The 18,823-nt window shown below is 45.4% G+C and overlaps 1 long non-coding RNA gene across 1 annotated transcript; it reads left to right on the forward strand.

Annotated features, from left to right (window-relative positions):
- The first annotated feature begins 1,311 nt into the window (after positions 1–1,311).
- On the forward strand, positions 1,312–18,434 carry LOC122221365. The gene is made up of 5 exons (XR_006203166.1): positions 1,312–1,417; positions 1,537–2,636; positions 7,090–7,203; positions 8,080–8,211; positions 18,279–18,434. It is a non-coding gene; the product is annotated as an uncharacterized LOC122221365 (long non-coding RNA).
- Positions 18,435–18,823: the final 389 nt, after the last annotated feature.

The raw sequence follows: 18,823 nt of genomic DNA on the forward strand, positions 1-18,823 counted from the left end.
AACAAATACATGGACAGTATTGCAACTTCTAAAGTGAATTGTGAAAAAAAAAAAAAAATAAATAAAAAAATAAAAAAATAAAGTGAATTGTGACATGGGATTTTTAATGAATCTTTGACAAACCTATTGTTGTATTTAAGACTTCTATTTATATATTTGTTGATTCATGTAGAAGAAGTTTTTCAAAATGAAAATTAACCATGAGTGAAGACTGTCTATTGAACAACGAACTGTCCATTGAACACGAATTATGTGAAGATGAGTTTTGACAAAGTCATTAACAAATTTGTAGAGGTTAAGCCTGGAAAACAGAAACTATTATTCGTTACTGCAACAGACCAATATGTAGGTATGTTTGTTCCAGTTTTTAAAAGTATTGATGTAATTAAAACAGAAAAATCCATTACTTTTCCTCTTTTTTATATTTTAACATTTATATATTTTTATTGGGATAGATATATATAGGGAGAGGGTTTCCCTCCCATCCCAGTATTTCATTTAAAACTTTTTCCAGGGGGCTTGGGTGGCTCAGTCAGTTGAGTGTATGACTTGATTTTAGCTCAGTTTATGATCCCAGGGTCATGTGATCGAGCCCTTCATCAGGCTTCATGCTGAATGTGGACCCTGCTTAAGATTCTCTCTCTCTCTCTCTCTCTCTCTCTCTCTCTCTCAAATAAAACTTAAGGGCACCTGGGTGGCTCAGTCAGTTGAGCATCTGACTCTTGGTTTCAGTTCAGGTCAGGATCTCATGGTTTGTGGGTTTGAGCCCTGCATCAGGCTCTGCGCTGACAGCATGGGCCTGCTTGGAATTCTCTCTCTCTCCCTCTCTCTCTGACCTTCCACTGCCAGCATGCTCTTCCTCTCAAAATAAATAAATGAACTTCCATTTAAACACCTTCCATTTAATTTTAAAATTAAATTAAAAAAATTAAAAAGACAAAAGCTTTTTCCAATATAGGAATGGTTTTGAGACAACCTGATCCCATATTTACTGGCCTGATTGGAGAGTCCATCTTGGCAGCACAGAATGAGATTTGGAGCAACCATGGAAATCCTGGAATTTGCGAGTTTGATCTCATGGCCAAGGAGGGTGGTCTTGTTCCCACTTGAGAATGAAAATATTGTGAGGGGCTTTCTAGCCACCATTCTAGATAGGTGATATGGGGCTTTCATAGGCACAGTGCTCTGACGTTGGGCAGAGAGATAGAAGTGACTTTCCTCTCCTGCTGGCTCCTGGCTCCTAGCCAGACCATATCACTGTTGGCTCCATCATGGTTGTCTTTGCAGAATTTGGAAGTGGAGACTGGCCAGCCTGATGAAGGGGCAGAGTGAAGACAGTGAGGATCACCCTTAAATCAGCCCTATTGTGGCCAGCCCTAAACGGGCAGAGAGGGTGGCATTCTCCGAGGAATAATTGGTAAGGTCACTGGCCCAGATCGGGTGCTCTTCTCCCCCATAAGTCCTGAAATTCTCACTGTCAAGGTATTATTCCTCCTCCTCCTGTTACTAATACCACCATTTTACTCTGCTCCCTAGATACTCTTGTGAATGCACAAAAGTGCCACCTGGAAGGACTACCACATTCACCCTCAAAATGACAAGGAAGACCAGCTCCTGGTCACTCAGACCAGTCTAGTCACTCAGGGCCCTGGAGGCCAGGGATGCAGAGCAGGGATGTGTTTACGAGGAGTCTTAGGCACAGAGAGGTCTGGGACAGGAGGGAGAGAAGGGTAGGAGGGGAAGGTCTGGACTGCCAGCACTGGTGGGGGGCCCGGTGCCCAGGGATGTGACAGGCGGTGGTATTAGTCCTCACCACTTTGCCTGGTTCGGTTCAGGGGTCTAAAATCGTCGTGTGTCAGGCAGAGAGGGCGGTGGCACGGAGACACTCCAAAGGCAACTGATTTCTTCTTGGAAGCTGTTAAGGTTATTGATTTAAGTCATGACAGGCTCAAGGGCACTAAGAGATTCTTTCAAAAGGAAATAAAACTGCTTCTCCAGGTGAGTATTGCTTTTTATTTAGGCAGGGGTCTAAATCTATTGAGGTGAAAGCGACTGGGTCTCACCTCTGGAGCAATCTGGGGAGACCTATAAAGTTTATTGATTGGACTTACTTAACTTACACTGGCTAGTAATAAAACAACTAGACCCATCAATCAGTCCCCGGGCCCTCCAAGAAAATGATTACAGGGTGGATTGATTCCTCCTCAGAGATGGCAGTTTACGGGGAAAACACTGAGGGGGTGGGGACAATAGATGTTGCACAATGACATTCTAGGGCAGCACATTGGGGAGGCCACTTCTTGCCCAGGTGAGGGTCCTAGAGGAGGGCCAAGAGTTCTCTGGGAATAGGCTGCCGTGACCTCTCTGGACAGCAAAGAGTCAGCCTCATCAGGAAGGTAGTGGGAAGCTGCCAGATTTATGACTGCCAGGTAAGAAAGGGCAAGAAAGTGAGGATATTGACACGGGACAAGGAAGGAGGGGTATATGGTGAGGGGCGGACAGCCAAGATAACTGAGATTCCAACACCCCAGTCTTCAAGTCTGGAGCAGGGCCCTCTCAAAGGCATGCTGCTGGCCTGCCATTGAGCCAACAGGAAGGATCTGGAGGAAGAGGAGTTACTCAATCCTACTCAACAGGTACTTCTCTTGCCTTGAAAAGTAAGACATGTCCTTACCTGTGGTTATATGCATTCTTGTTGGGGAGAAAAGATGTTCCCACTTGAATAAGATAATGACCTGAGACCTTGGATGACAAAATGCCAAGTCAGTGGCACACATTCTACTTGCTAGGGGAATTCAGGGAGAGAGGTGTTCTGTGAAGGCTGGACGGTTGGGGAGGATCTCAGAGGGAATGTGAGACTTGAACTAGGCTTCCCCAGTTCAAGAAGAGCAGAGGACAGTTGGATGAGTAAATCCATCCTCTACAAATGTAGCATCCACTGCTAATCGGGCAGAGACGTACATAAGGACTGTGCAATAATATATACAGTAGTTAAATGTGACAGCTCTGGAGTCCATGTTTGGCTTCCAGCCTGGCTTCCACCAGTGACTATCCACATGGGCAAATACCATTTACAAGTCTGAGCCTCCTCGTCTATAAAATGGGGATAATACTACCATTTGCATGGTAAAGCAGTTGTAAAGATTATACAAGGATAATGTTTGTAAAGCACTTAACATAGAGCCTGGAGATTAGAAAACATTCAGTAAATGATGGTCGCTGCCATTCTTCTTCTTATTAGTGATGGAGGTATTATTAAAGGTAGGCAGTATTCAGACTACCACGAGGTTCTGGACACTCCCCACCCCAGTCCTGGGTGGTATTTCTGCAAGCCCATGTTAGCCTCTTTGAATTGCATGTACCTAGAACCTAAAGGGCAGGGAGCGAAGGCCCAGGAGCTCACTGAGGGGTTGAACAATGGCGTACCACAGCCAGCAGCCAGCTAGTTGAGCACCTGCAGGGCAGAGATAAGTGATCCCGGAACTTTTACAGGGCCTCCCCCAAAGGCACCATTGGAGAGCCAGCAGGGATGTAATGAGGAGAGAACTCAGCCCCAAGTTTTGAATTTAAAGTTGGCGGGGAGAATAAATAGGTTGAAGAAACTCTGCGAGAAGACTATCCTTTGGGGACCCAACAGAGACGTATCTAGAAGTGCTGGCTCCCTGCAGCGACAATTATATAAAGGGACTCCTAACACTGTGAAATGAAAAATAAACCAATCTCCAGTGCAATACCAGAGTGCCTCGGGTGATGCTTACAAACACCTTCAGAGCTGGGAAAAGGAGCACGGGTTCCTTACTTACCTTCTAGCTCATTCTCCTTTGTTTCCCGCCCCCGCCCCCCCCCCCCCCCCCCCCCCCCCCCCCCCCCCCCCCCCCCCCCCCCCCCCCCCGTGCAGCCAAAGGTTGCAGGACTAATAAGCCCTCAGAATGGGGGGGGGGGGCGGGGAGGGATATGGAACTTCCATAAACAGTACTTCCAGCAAGTTGGTAGGGATTAGGCAGGATCTCTCAGAAATCAAGAAATACATGGGCTACTTTCATTTTTAAAAGCTCCCAGTATATTTTAAAAAGAATGTCAAAACAGAATCACAAAAATTATAATTTTTTGGGAAACTCTGCATTTAATACATTGGTATAATTTAATGCCAAAGGCACTGAGTTATTCACAAGATAATTATAGGAGTTTTGAAAAATATTAACTTATAATGTACTGCAGGCAGTCTGACTTGGTAGTGGGGATACATGTTTTAGCCGTAGGAAGACCGGCATCTTCCTCAATGCTGTTGTCAGTGTGGCCCTGAGACTGTACATAGAACCTCACTCGGAGATGAGTCAAAATATTAATTTTGAGGCCTTTGGTTGGCCTGGGATGAATGGAATAAATGGTTTCCTCAACATAACACACTGCCCCCTCCCCCCACAATGGTAGCCCTGGGTGGAGCGGAAGTAAATAGTTTATATAAGTTAACATTTTATGAAGACTCAGGAGTCTTAGATAATATTTAATAAAGACTGCTTGCTTTGTGACTTAGCGAAGTATTAAAGAAGGGATTATTATGGCTTCTGGGACAGCATTCTGGGGGACCTCTTTGCCTTTAGGGCCCAAGTTTCACGAAAGCATTGCCAGTGAGATTCAGTTATATACATGTGTCTCCACAAAAAACCTAAAAAGACCGAGGTAAAATGCCGAAGGAAGGGAAATCGTCCTCCTTTACCAATGTATGTGCGTGAGACACCTCCCATGAGTCGCTTCCAAGGTTTAGGTCTCTCCTGTCCCTTATTCCATCTGTATCCAGTTCTGTGGGGTGCCAGCCAGTTCGCACAGGTGCAGTTGACCCTGACCCACCTCAGGTGCGCTTTTTGTACCCCTTGCTTTCTGCCTTTGGGCCTCTGAGTGTCGTTATGGGTGGGGCCCCCCTGGAAGCCCATTTGTCACTCACACACGGGCAAGGTAGACAACCATGCAAAGAACCTTTGCCCAGTGGTATGAGGGCAATGGAGAGCTGCTGTCTTCTTTCCTCCCCCCTGGGTCGGTGCTGAGACACCTTTCAGACAGCAATGCCATGACCTCCTGGGATTGTACACACAGATGCCTGTAGACATGGCCACCTCCATAACATAGTTCTGTACTGATTCTTTTCTTCTTCCTTCTTCACTCCGCCTCACCTCCTCTCCTTTGCTCCTTTGATCACATTCCCAGGAAGGAATTTGCACTTAGGCCTCTGTCCTAGACTCTGCTCTTTGCAAGCCGAAAACCCTTTTCGTAAGAACTGTTCATGTATGATCTTCCTTTTACTGTTTCTTGCAATTGATTTTTTGAACCTAAACGTAAGATTTGACATGGAGATTTGTTACATGCCATCTATTGAAATGTGCCTTAATTCTGATTTTGTCATTTTACAATGTTAGCTGTCCTTCTTTGCCTTGAGTTATCCATAAATTTTTTCATAAAACTTGTTGGCTGTTAAAAAAAAAGCCATCAGTGACCAACCTCTGTAACCTCATCTCATGCTTCGCTCTTCTTGATAACTACCCTCCTGCAGCTTCACCTCCTACAACTGTACAAATGGGCCAAGTTCTTCCTCCTCCAGGTCTCGCATTTGCCGTTCTTTCTGCTTAGAATCCTCTTCCCTCAGGCTCTTCACATGGACACGGGTCACACTTCAGGACTCAGCTTAAGTGTCACTTCTCAAAGAGAACTTCTATGACTGCTGTCTTTCAGTCATGGCCTTTATCCCAAACCATGGGTACCATAGATCCATTTTTTTTTAAATTGTTCATTGCCCTAATTAGAATGAAATCTCTAGAAAGGCAGGGATGTTGCCTGTTTTCTTCTCTGCTGTGTCCCCAGCACCTAAGTAGATTCTCACACTTGTGCACTAGATCCCGTTCCATCTCACCTCCTCAAGGACAATTCACCAGTTCTCCCTCCTCTCTCCCGTGTCAGTATCCCCCCGCCCCCCTTTACTGGATCATTCCCATCAGCAGACAGACATGCTATAATTTCGCCTGTCTGAAAAAGCAAATAAATAAATAGGTAAAAATGATAGTAAAAATAAAGAAAGAGCAACAGCTAAAAAAAAAAAAACCCTCTTGGCATGCATCCACTTACATATTTTGTTTGTTGTCTGTCTCCTCCACTAGATGAGAAGCTGTATGAGGAAAGGATTTTTTGTTTGTTTGTTTTGTTTATTGTGATATCCCTAGTGCCTCAAAAGTGCCTGGCACATAGTAGGCATTCAGTAAAAATTGTTGGATGAATGAATAATTTTGCAGATTGAATGAATAAACTTCCTTTTTTTAATTAACAGAGAAAAAAATCCATCTGTATCTTGAGCAATGTCTAACTAACTTAAAGGATCAACATTCAGCTAAGAAAGCAACTATATGTCAGGTAGCTTTGCAGAGATAGATGGTGGCTATCTGACTGTAAGTGATGTGAGGAAGAATTCTCTTCCACTCTCTGGTGCAGTTTAATGGAGAAAGGAAAATCAGCGGTAGACCCCTCTGCATTTAGAGAATGGCCTTGCCCTAGAGATGGAAAAATTGAGGTCTAGAGGTAGTAACTTCTCCCAAACTGTGTTCTCCCCTCTAATGGGATAGAGCATAATCCTTCAACAAACACAGCCGGATAACTAACAATAAAAGAGTTCTTCCACTTGCTTACAAACGGGGCACCCTGGATTGCTTCCTGGTACATTGGCGTGCGATAATAGGGCCTGCCAGGAGATGGCGACGTGCCTTTCTTTCCAGGAGGGCTACACTCTAGGCAGGTGCTGAAGGGCAGAGAACTGGGGACCTGGCCAGGTCAGCTGGCTTGTCAACCAGGGGCCCCTAGGCAGGAGAGCCCCCCAAACAGGGTTCTGCCTCAGAAGACCTCATTCTTGTTGGCTTGGTCCCCATGAGTAAAATAGTTGTTGCTGAAAAAGGTACATTTTTAAGGCTTCAGATGCCAGAGCGACTAGGAATCCAGGACGGTTGGCAGGTCCACAGTCAGGAAATTTATCTCAAATTCAGGGAGTTTGAAAATCTAGGACAGCTCCTTGGCAACCCAGTACTGACAGTCCTTTTGTTCGACTTTTCTTAGGCTTAGACAACAGCCTCCGAGAGCCAACCAGATTTCCTCCAAGAAGAAGACCCACCCTGGCCAGCATTCTACCACAGGAATGATTAATCTGGGCTTTGGGGTCCACCAACCCCTGTAAGTGGGTGTAAAACTGTATTCGAGGGTTGAAGGTGGGGGGTGTGCTGATAGATATTTACAGTTCCTAGAGAGAAAGCCCATTGTTTTCATCTGTCTCTCAGAGAGCTCCATGGTTCAAAAACGGTTCAAAAACTAATGCTAAAACTAAAAAACTACTCTAAAAAACTGCAGCTTTCCCTCCTAGAAGCCCCACTGTTTTGTGTGTTTTTTATGTTTTTTTTTTTTAAGTAGACTCCACACCCAACGTGGTGCTTGAACTCAGGACCTTGAGATTGGGAGTCACATGCTCCGGTCTACTGACTAAGCCAGCCGGGTGCTCTGAAGCTCCACTGATTCTTTACCCCAGTGAGGCCCCTGAGAGACTCCACTTCTCACTTTTTCGGCAAGGGGCGTACCAGTCAGGGACCGGCCAGGAGAGGGAAACGTTGTCAGGTATTTGAACAGAGAAGGTAGTATAATAGTTGTTCAGTAGGAGCGAAGTTATTAACTTGGCAACTGAAAATCAAAACCAGGACACTAGAGTGTCACGGAGGTAGGAACTGCAGGAAAAGCAGCCGCTGTCTGAGGGGCTAGGTGTGAGGGCAGGTGGGAATTATTAAAAACTTAGCAACCTGAAACCCAGACTTTGAGGAGAAAGCACGGCTGGCTGGGCTGGCACCTCTGAGCTGGAGAGGGGCCCGTGGGGACCTGGGGTCTCCGGGGAGAGGCAAGTGTAATGAAGCTCATGAGGTAAGCGTTGGAAAAACCGCACTGTGTGCAAGTGCTGGGAACTGCCAGTGCCGGGGTGGAGAGGTGACATCAGAGTGACCACCAAGGAACAGGCACCCCACGGGATGCAGAGAGGAAGGAACGCGTTCTTTCTTTCTCCTCCAGCTTTGCTGTCTCCCTCTGGTGCTTCCCATCCAAGAGCTAACAGGGAGCCCGCAGGGAAGCCCGCAATGTGGTTTGCAGAGTCTGAACTGCACAAGGCTGAGCCCGGAAGGGCAGGTTTGGATCTGAGAGACGGTAAGTTCTAAAGGTCTCCTAAAACATTTTGTTTCTTGTGATATTCACAGGCATCATCCAATCTGTTCGTCCCAAGAGATTCAAACTCTTAATAGATTCATCCTTGGGTGGTTTCTGGGGGCACATATAGCGGATTTTTAGACCGTGGTCGTGCAGCAACGGGAGCAGTGGTGGCTCTCACCATTTATAATCTCTGGTCAGGATGGGTTTCTAAATCGGATGGGGACCAGTGGTACTTCTTGATCATAGCCCCATGGCGACTGTGGGCACTGGCCTATGTATGTGGTTGGTGTCACCTCTCCAGTGATGTTTTCTGGGGTTCTGAACCAGAGTCCAACTCACAACCACCCACCCACTCTTTCCTTGGGCACAAGGAAATCGCCCAACATTGAAAACATGACTCATGGAGTGTAATCAAAGCAAATTTGTTTTGGTCTCCCACTGTCCATTCTCATCCATTCAGGGGAATGAGCTCTTCCCCTGCACCAGATAAAATTTAGGGCGAGCCCCATGACTTTCTAGTCACACTTAGTAATACCCAAGATTCCTCTAGTCACTTCAAAATGTATAGTATAAATTTAATAGTTGAAATATTCTTGCTTTAAAATTGAAGCTCCCTGCCCTGTCCCACCTCAGGATTATTGAAAGATGGAGAGAAAGGGGGCTAAGTATACTTACTAACTATGAGTCCTGACTCTTTCAGGGCTGGAGTTCTGGAATTGAGAGGAGGTAAGAGGAGTGGGGGAGTTCTTGCTTGATTGGTCTTGGCCTAGTGATTTATATCATCTGCTCTCTTTGGACTTGGCAGGTGTTTTTAAGCTGACTCTCACAGACTCTTTTGGATGATCTTTACTCCCAATTACTGAGGATCTTTTTCCTAAAGTTTGTTTCATAGGACAAATACTCTATTCCAGCCACTCACTTACTTCTTCTTCAGCCTCTGTGAATGTGGTGATACCTCAGGCTTCTCTCTGAGAAGATCTATTTGTCCCCCCTGCAGCCCTCTTAGATCTAAGATAATCTTTCACTGCTGTGGGGAGTAACGTGGAGGGGGAGTAAGAGGGGGGACTTTTCCTCTACCCTCTTACATTCAGTGACCGGAACCTGCAAATTAAAATGACAAAAGATAGATTAACAGGAGAGATGGTCTATGTTTGGCCTGGGGGGTGGGGGAGGCTCTCACAAAAAGGAGTGAAAAAAATCCCCCAAAGCCTGGGGGCTTATATACCATTTTAACAAAAAGTGATAAATCATGAAGTGACAAGACAAGTTAAGGGGTTTGGGCTTCTAGGGGTGGTAAATCATGGAAGGTAATGTACAGGGGAAACTAATGGAAGATAAGAGTTGTTTTAGTTTAGATTCAGTGCCTCTGGCAAGTATGCGAAGAGGGGAAGGGGCACAGCACAGGGGAAAGGCGTCTCTCTTTTACAAAGAGAGAGGGCAAACAGTTCCTCCAGTGTGTGTCATTTCTTCATTGCCTTCAGCTCAAAATAACCCTTATGTTACAGAGGCATATTTTGGGGTGGGATGTTCTGATCCCCTTCACTGCCAACCCTATTTTGGGTGAGGCCGATATCTAGCCAGATACTCACGCTGTTGTAACAAATTTGGAGAGTGCAAGCTGTCACTGGCCTTCCCTTTACTCCACGGTCAAAGCCATAGTCAGCCGGCCACTCGTCCCTCAGATTTTCTAAGTGGAATATTGGATACCTGTGCACTGTGTCTCCTAAACCTCTCAGGGGACATGTTGGATCCCCTTTCTCTAAGCTTGCGACAAGGGCCCTATATTCCCTTCTTTCACTTGTGGGTAAGAATGGGACTCACAGCACATCAAAAACTTTGTTCAAAAACCCTCTTCTCTCACCTCCAAACTCTTATCCTCATGATTGAGGGGTACAGCAGTCACAAAACTGGTTTTCCCTGCCTGCCTTCCAAAGCCTGCATGGTGGTCTGGCACCCCATTTTGGAATGTAATCTCTGTTGTCTTTAGGTCTTGGCAGAAATTTCTATTGTGATATCTTGTTACATGTGTACATTAAGAAAAATGAACAAAGTAACTGAGTGATTATTCTAGAAGCATCAATATTCTTAAAGTTTCCAAACTTGAGTAAAATGGCTGGGATGGGTCTTTTTTGGTCCGTTAGGGACTGTTCAGATAGAGCAGAGATACTGCAAAACTTCCCTCAGGCCCTCGGAATCCTCTCCCAACAGAAATCACGGAACTGTTTCTAACCTCTTGTAAAAGGGGGGAGCACTCTGGGACTGCACCAGAGGACTGTCCTCTACTTCACCGGCTTACCATGAGGATTACATGAGATCATATATGCAAAAAGAATTTTGTAATTTGGTAAACCAGAAGGCACGATGCACGGACATGCAGGGGGCTATCATGATTATGGATACTTTAAGGGGGCCTTGATTAGCTAGAATTTCTCAAGACAGTTCTAAGCCGGCACTTCCAGTTCAAAGAGGAAATTTTGCTCATTAAAACTAGATCCAGAGCAAACAATGGGGCTATTTGGCAAGTGTTTCTGAGGAAAAAAAAAATACACCTAGAGTATACATTAGCAACATTGGGAGATTACTGTGTAGCTGGCAGGCAGAGCCCCACCTATATGCCCTTGGCTTATCCCAGGGTCACCTGCCACCTGTTCCCCGGTGACCCACAGCTTCCTGCTTCTTGCTGCCTGCAGGTGTTCTCTGGCCTCTGGAGCATGCCTGCCTCTGAGGTTGGCAGGGATGAATGCTCCAGGAGCAACACTTACCCCATGGGGGTGTGAGGGTCCCCAGGGGCCATTCTGAGATGTGTTCCAACTTCTCAGAGGGTCCCTGCGGCATCGAGCCCCCCTCTTGCCAGTGGTAGCCAGCTGCTACCCTTGCCTCCCTTTCCTGCTTCACCTTCCTCCTTCTCTCACAGAGCATTCTGGGATCACCACCTCAACTACGTGCAACCTGAATCTTTGCCCGAGTCTGCTTTCAGGGGAGTGACTCAAGCTAAGGCAGAAAAGCCCGGAGGGCTTATCTTTGGCAGGAAAATGTAAATTATACTAACTGAAATAGTAGCTTCTCGGTAAATCTTGCTACTGGGTAGAAATTGTTAAGTGGTCATAATAACTTGCAGGTATTAATAGCTTCCTTCATGATCCTAAGCTCTCTTCACACACTTCATTCATAGCAATTGTAGAAGTGGATGCTGTTATTTTCTCTTATTTTATAGATGAGGACACTGAGACACAGTGAATAGTGCAAGGCCACATAACTTGCAAGCAACAGAGCCGGGATTGCAACTCTGGTAATCTGGTTCTAGAAACCACACTCGTGTCTCCTCACTGTGCTTTTTGAACTATTGAACACTGACAGAGCAGACTCTCCAGTGCATGAGAGGTGGGCCTAACTCAAGTGTTGCTGAGAGACAGAGGGTCTAGGAAGACAAATGGAGATCAGAGATCGGAAGCCTGAAATCAAAGCCACATCCCACCCCACTTACCAGCTGAGTGACCTTGACCAAATCACTTCCCTGACCCTCAGTTTATTTATTTATTTAAAAAAAATTTTTTTTAATGTTTTATTTATTTTTGACAGAGAGAGAGAGAGAGAGAGAATGAGCGGGGGAGGAGCAGAGAGACAGGGAGACACAGAGTCCAAAGCAGGCTCCAGGCCCCGAGCTGTCAGCACAGAGCCCGACGTGGGGCTCGAATTCACAGACCGCGAGATCATGACCTGAGCTGAAGTCAGACGCTCAACCGACTGAGCCACCCAGGCGCCCCCCACCCCCCACCCCTCAGTTTAAATCTTACGTGTAATGTGGGTGGTGGGGGGGTTGGTGAAACAAAACTTATGTCTGAGTCATGGGGTGGTGCTGAGCTTCAAATGAGAGGGCACTTGTGGAGCCTGGGGCAAACTCTGAGCCTGATGGGCGATTTTCGAAGCTGTGATATTGGCCACAGGCTCCCAACTCTGTCCTCTACAGATCTCACCATCACCTTTATCCCACCTCCCAGGACCCAGGGCTCTCATTGCTGCTTCCCTGAAGGAGTTACTATGATGTGGGTGGCAGAGGATGAAACTGGAATCTGACACGAATTCGAATCTCAGAATCCTTACTGTTTCTACTTTACTTTCTTTTTGGAAGTAATCTTGGACAAGTTATTTAATTTCTCCAGGCCTCTGTTTTCTCACCTGTAAAATGGGGATAATAAACAAGACTGTGGAAATGGTTAACTAGACAATGCACATAAAGAGCTTACTACAGCCGGCACAGGCCAGTGCTCAAAACATGCTAGCTACTGTTGTTACTATGGGTTTTACGAGAGAAAAACTCGAGCCCCATCCAGAGACAGGAAGAAAAAGGGCTGATTTGACATGATATATAAGAAGAGAATTATTAACTGTTTCCATCTACTTAAGAGAAAGTGAGAAAGCCTCAATCTGTCATTGTATTCCTGTTTACTTTCAAATTCTATATATCTTGCTGGAGAAAATGATAAAGAAGTTTTGAAGAGGAAGCAATTTTGGAAACCATTATTAAAAGCAACAATGATGTAACACAAAAGTATAATCTATAGCCGTGAACCCACATGGATTCCTTAAACATAAACAAAGCTTTTATTTCTGAATCTAGCTCCCTCCTCACAAAGAAACAAGCATAGTGTCTGGGGGAAGGGAGCAGGGAATGCAATGTGCTGAATCCGGAAAGAGACAGCGGGCCTGGAATGATCGCCCCAGGCAGCCAGGCGTGGACTTTGGAAGGAGCAGGGCAGGGGCAGAAGTGTGGGTGAGGAGGGTGAGAAGAGTGAAGACACAGTCAAGTAATGGTGAAAAAGAAACCCGGCTCTGGCCTCCTGCCTTGAGGCAGGCGCCCTATGGACTGATCCCTCCTCACCCACCCTGGGGGGCTCAGGGAGAGGAGACACCCTGGTGTCTGCTCCTCACCAGGCTTAAGTGCCTATCCAGGATCCCACACTTGTTAATTTGTTAGGTTTAAAAGAAGGGAGAGAGCCCTGACGTTTTCCCACCGCGTGGAAGTGAAAGAAGAAAGAGTTCTTTACTTTTAGGGCCATATCCTGAATGACAGAGGTCAGTGTTTGCAACTGATCTGTGTAGGCTCCGGCTTCTAATTATTTCCTGGATAACCTGTTATCTATTAGCCATCAGGCTGCTTGCCAGAATATGCAATGTCTCCAGAGTTCCTGGTCTGGATTCTGAGGATCGGATTTTGTGTTTTTATTTATTTGTTTTGTTTTAAGGGGAAGTGGGAGGTGGGGGCAGACGGCTGTCAGTCCCACTGGCAGAAGGGCTTTTCTGTCCCCCTGTCCTTAGCCTGCGCTGAAGGATATAGAAGGCGGAGGAGCCCAGGGCACAACCATTCTGATGCCCCTGTGGACCCCGGCAGTGTCTACTCTTTCTCCCGGCTCCTTGACTCGCACTACTTTGGGAGACTTGGCTTTGTTGTAACCTTCTGGAAAAGCTTCTGAGAGAAATGTTTTTCTGGGCTGATATCATTTGCTTGGAGAACAAGGAAAGTCTTCAAATAATCTTTTGTTGGGGAAAGGAGGGAAGGGAGGGTATCTGAATTCAATAGGCCTGTTCTCTGTGGAGGAGGGGCAGGACTTGGCCGTCACCCAGGTGAGCTCAGTACCATCAGCCATCAGTTACACCCATGGCCTCTGCATTTGTACTAGGGCACAACGAAGTGTCATCAAATAAGAGGGGCACGCAAATATAGAGCATCGTTCTTTCTCTTGTTATAAAGGTAGCGCACGCTCATTACTTAGATATTTAGAAATGGTAGAAAAGCAAAAAGAAAAAAATCCACTCAAAATTTCATTCTTCTGAGATAATCGCTTAGGGTTGAGAGGACAAAAGGAAGTAGTTTGAATTTTTAAAACTTAGAAACTCAGAAGGGAGCTGTGGAGTCTCAGACCCCCTCTGAGGAAAAGGTGCTCCCTGAGGGGTGGTTTCCATGGGTGCAGAGGAAGGGGCCCTTCGGGCTGGAAACCAGAGCTCCTGAGAGGGGTACTTCCGGTCCGTGCCCGTGAGTCTGCAGTGCTGTAATGAGACCTTTGGGAAAACCGTGAGCTGCATCTGGCTGCTGCTGTGAGCAGGATGACCGGCGGCCGGGGCGAGGCGCCCCTGGAAGGGCAGCTGCCCGGGGCAAGCGGGAAGGACCGGGCCCTTTCTCCCTCCTCCAGCCCCGCAGCCCCCGCTCCGGCCTGTCACCGGCTCCCAGACGCAGCAGGCGTGGCGGAAATGTGCTTTGCAGAGCCTCGGCTCCAGCATCAGGGGCAGAGTAGAAAAGTGTGGGTTTGGAACCGAGAGAGAGGGTAACAGGTGCGTCTGGGTTTATTTGCCCTTGCCTGTGTTCCTTCCTCCTGTCCTTTATATAATTCATTTGTTTAAATATGTAGCACATTAACCTACTTCGCAAGAATAAAAACTGTCCACAAAGGTATACCCAGAGAGGCGTCCTCACCCCCCCCCCCCTTTACCCGGTACCCCCCACCCCTTGTAGGTATTCCACTTCATGGTTTTCCGATTTGCCTTTGATGTGTGTGTGTGTGTGTGTGTGTGTGTGTGTGTGTGTGTGGTTTTCTTTTTTTTGCTTTTCAAAATTTAACACTTATGTTTTCTTATTCCCTTTGGTCTTCTGTGCAGAAGTATATTATTTACAATTGTTTTTTGCACTTTGCATTTTTCATTTACTATATTCTGAAAATCAGGTCGTAGAGTTTACCACATTTTTTTTTAAATAGTACTCTATAGTACTCCAGATGTCATCGTTTATGTAACCAATCTTCCATGTCTGGGTATTTAAGTATTAATATATGTATATATATTTTTTTTTTTTAATTTTTTTTTCAACGTTTTTTATTTATTTTTGGGACAGAGAGAGACAGAGCATGAACGGGGGAGGGGCAGAGAGAGAGGGAGACACAGAATCGGAAACAGGCTCCAGGCTCCGAGCCATCAGCCCAGAGCCTGATGCGGGGCTCGAACTCACCGACCGCGAGATCGTGACCTGGCTGAAGTCGGACGCTTAACCGACTGCACCACCCAGGCGCCCCTATATTTTTTGAAATTACAAATAATGTTGCATGAACAACCTAGTACATGAATAGTTTTTAAATTGTTGGACGTGTACCTTCAGGGTAAATTCCTAGGAGTGGGACGATTTTGTCAGAGTGACTGTATCCTGGTTTGTTACATATTGCCAAATTCCTCTGCATAAGAGTTGTATCTTTTTTTTTTTTTAAGTTTATTTACCTATTTTGAGAGAGAGAGAACGAGTGTGGGAGGGGCAGAGACGGGGACAGAGGATCCCAAGTGGGCTCCATGCTAACAGCAGAGAGCCTAGCCTGATGGGGGGATCAGTCTCACAAACTGTGAGATCATGACCTGAGCCAAAGTTGGACACTTAACTGACTGAGCCATCCAGATGCCCCTCAATTGTACCATTTTTCATTCTCATTGGCAAAAGGTAAGTGCCTGTTTCATCAGCAGAAAATATTGTCAGGATTTTGAATTTTTGCCCATCTGATGGGTGAGAAATGCTATCTTAGTATAGTTTTAATTTGCCTTTCCCTTATTATGAATGAGGTTGAACATTTGTTCCTGTTTCAGGATCAGTTTTGTATCTTTTTACTGTTGTTAATTTTGCCCATTCTTCTGGAGGATTTTTGATCCTTTTCCCTCAATTGAAAAAACCATTGATATATTAGAAATTTTGATCCCTTATCTGTGGGATTGTGATGTAAATCTGTTCTATAAATGTGTCATTTGATTTTTGATTTTGTTGATTTGTTTGCCCTGCGAAACCTTAAAATTTTTTAAGTAATTAAATGAATCAATCAATCTTTTATTGCATCTTCATTTGGAGACATAATTAGAAAGATTTTCCCCATACGCAGGTTGTAGAAGGTGGTGCCTGTGTTTTCTTCTAGTACTCATGTTTCAGGTTTGGCATTCGGATCTCTGCCCCATTTGGAGTCCGTGATACCTTTTCCCAAGTGGCTGTTTCAGTTATCTATGGATGGATAACAAACCACCCTGAAATTTAGTGGCTTAAAATAAGATTTGTTTTATTAGCTTCCACAGTTCCGTGTGTAGATTTGACTCAGCTGGGCAGTTTTGCTATTTTTGCTTGGGTCCTCCTGTATGGTTGCAGTGCTGGGCGGCTGGGGCTGGAGTTGTTTAAAAAGGCTTGATTTGGGGGTGCCTGAGTGGCTCAATCAGTTAAGCGTTGGACTCTTGATTTCAGCTCAGGTCGTGATCTCACCGTTAGTGAGTTCTGAGCCCCCAGTCGGGCTCCACACTGGTAGTGCAGACCCTGCTTAGGATTCTCTCTCTCCCTCTCTCTGCCCCTTCCCTGCTCTCTCTCTCTCAAAATAAATAAATACAGCTTAAAAAAAAAAAAAAGGCTTGATTTGGATACTGGGGAGGCCTCTCTCCTTCCACATGTAGTTCTAGGTCCTCTTCTCTCCATGGGGCCTCTTCATTTGGTCTTTTCAGTAGGGGAGCTGGATTGCTTCTTTGTCTTTTCTTCCTTTTTCTTCTCTCTATCTCTCTTTCTCTCTTTTTAAAAGTAATCTCTCCGCCCAATGTGTGTTTCGAACTCAAGACCTGGACATTGAGTCACATGCTCTTCCCACTGAGCCAGCCGGGCACCCTTCTTCTCCTTTTAAATGTTTTATTGTGATAGCTTTCAAATGCCATAAAATTCACCTATTTAAAGTTCACACGGTTCAGTGGTTTTCAGTACAATCAGAGTTGTACAAACCCATCACCACAATCTAATTTTAGAGTATTTTTAGCATCCCAGAAAGAAACCCTATACTCATTAGCAGTCATTTCTCATTCTGCGGCAGGCTTCATGCCTGTTCCGGCCCCAGACAACCACTGATCCACTTTCTGTCCATATGAATTTGTCTATTTTGGGTATTTCATATAAATGGAATCATACAATATGTGGTCTTTTTTGACCAGCTTCTTTCACTTGGCATAACGCGTTCAAGGTTCATCCATGTTGTACTGTCTCAGAACTTCATTCCTTCTTATATACAAATAATAGTCTGCTGCATGGTGATCTCCCAGTTTGCTTACCCAGTCATCTGTTGGTGGACATTTAGATTGTTTCGACATTTTGGCTGTTATGAATAATGCTTCTATGAACATCTTTGTTCAAGTTTTTGTGTGGATGTATGTTTTGATTTCTTTTTTTTAAATTTTCTTTTAATGTTTATTTATTTTGAAGGAGAGAGAGAGAGATAGAACATGAGCTGGGGAGGGGCAGAGAGAGAGGGAGACAGAATCTGAAGCAGGCTCCAGGCTCCAGGTTCCAGGTTCCCAGCCCGACGCAGGGCTCACACTCATGAGCCGTGTGAACATGACCTGAGCTGAAGTCGGACACTTAACCGACTGAGCCACCCAGGCACCCCTGGGTGTTTTGACTTCTTGAGTCTATACGAAGAGTGGAATTACTGGATCTTATCTTTAGCCTTTTCAGGAATTGCCACGGTGTTTTCCACGATGGTTGCACCACTTTTTGGATTTCGTTGAAAGCTTTATTTATCATTTAGGGTGAAATCACATGTTTTTCTCGTTAGACCCGTTCAAATGGTGCTTTATATGAACGGATTATTTAATAGTGACATATCCTCACATTTCCAGCATAATCTCAAATAAGTTATTTCTTGATGACCTCTCTCTGAGGTTCAGTTTTGCTATCTGTAAATTGCAGATAATACTAGTATTTACTCTCATAGGGTTGTGAAGATTTAATGAGGTCATGAATGTAAAGTGCCCGTCACCGTGGTCAGCATAGAATAAATGCTCAATAAATATTAGCTACGTATTACCATCTGTGGGTAGATTCCCCCCAATCCAGGACATTTCCCAGCCACAAAGTCTGAGTTTGTGCAGAGAAATTTTCTGTGAGGCACAGTGCACTTAGTAGTTAACAGCTGTGATATTTGTAATATTGAAAGAGGACTTCAACTAACTCCATTTTGACCTCAGTCTGTACTTTCTAATTGATTAAGTTCTTCTTTGTGGCTTATCTTTTAACTCAGGCAAAAGACCCTGTGGGCAAGGCATCCCTTGATAGGAAACTAAACTACCCCCTCCAACAGTTAAGTACCGCACTGAACCAGCAAGACCCTGCATGACTGGCCCCAAGACAATGGCTGACCTGACCTTTACTGCCCGCCTGCACATTCCCACCGACCTTTGCCCCACATTTTCCTCATATAAACCTGGAAGTGTTTTCGGCACTTTGGAGACAGTCTTTGAGACTCTAGTCCACAGTCTTCCCGGTGCTGGCCTTGCTGAAATAAATTCCTTCCTTGTTTCACCACTGCTTGTCTCTCTGCCTTTGGATTTTGTCAGCAGAAGAGCGGCCGAACCTGGTCTGTTTGGGACCTCTGGAGCCACACGCTCTTGCACACCTGCACCAGGCTACAGCATAACCAGAAATTTATACTTGGTCTTCATCCCCAGTTCCTGGGATAGAGCTCCTAAAAAGCTTAGTAAATTCCCTGAGTGATGGGGGTGGCAGGAGAGTCTTTTGTTATTTATAATAAGCCCCATCCAACCACAGCTGAGCTATGCTAATGAG

Source organism: Panthera leo, chromosome B3 (genome assembly GCF_018350215.1).
Source record: "Panthera leo isolate Ple1 chromosome B3, P.leo_Ple1_pat1.1, whole genome shotgun sequence".
Classification (NCBI taxonomy): Eukaryota; Metazoa; Chordata; class Mammalia; order Carnivora; family Felidae; genus Panthera; species Panthera leo.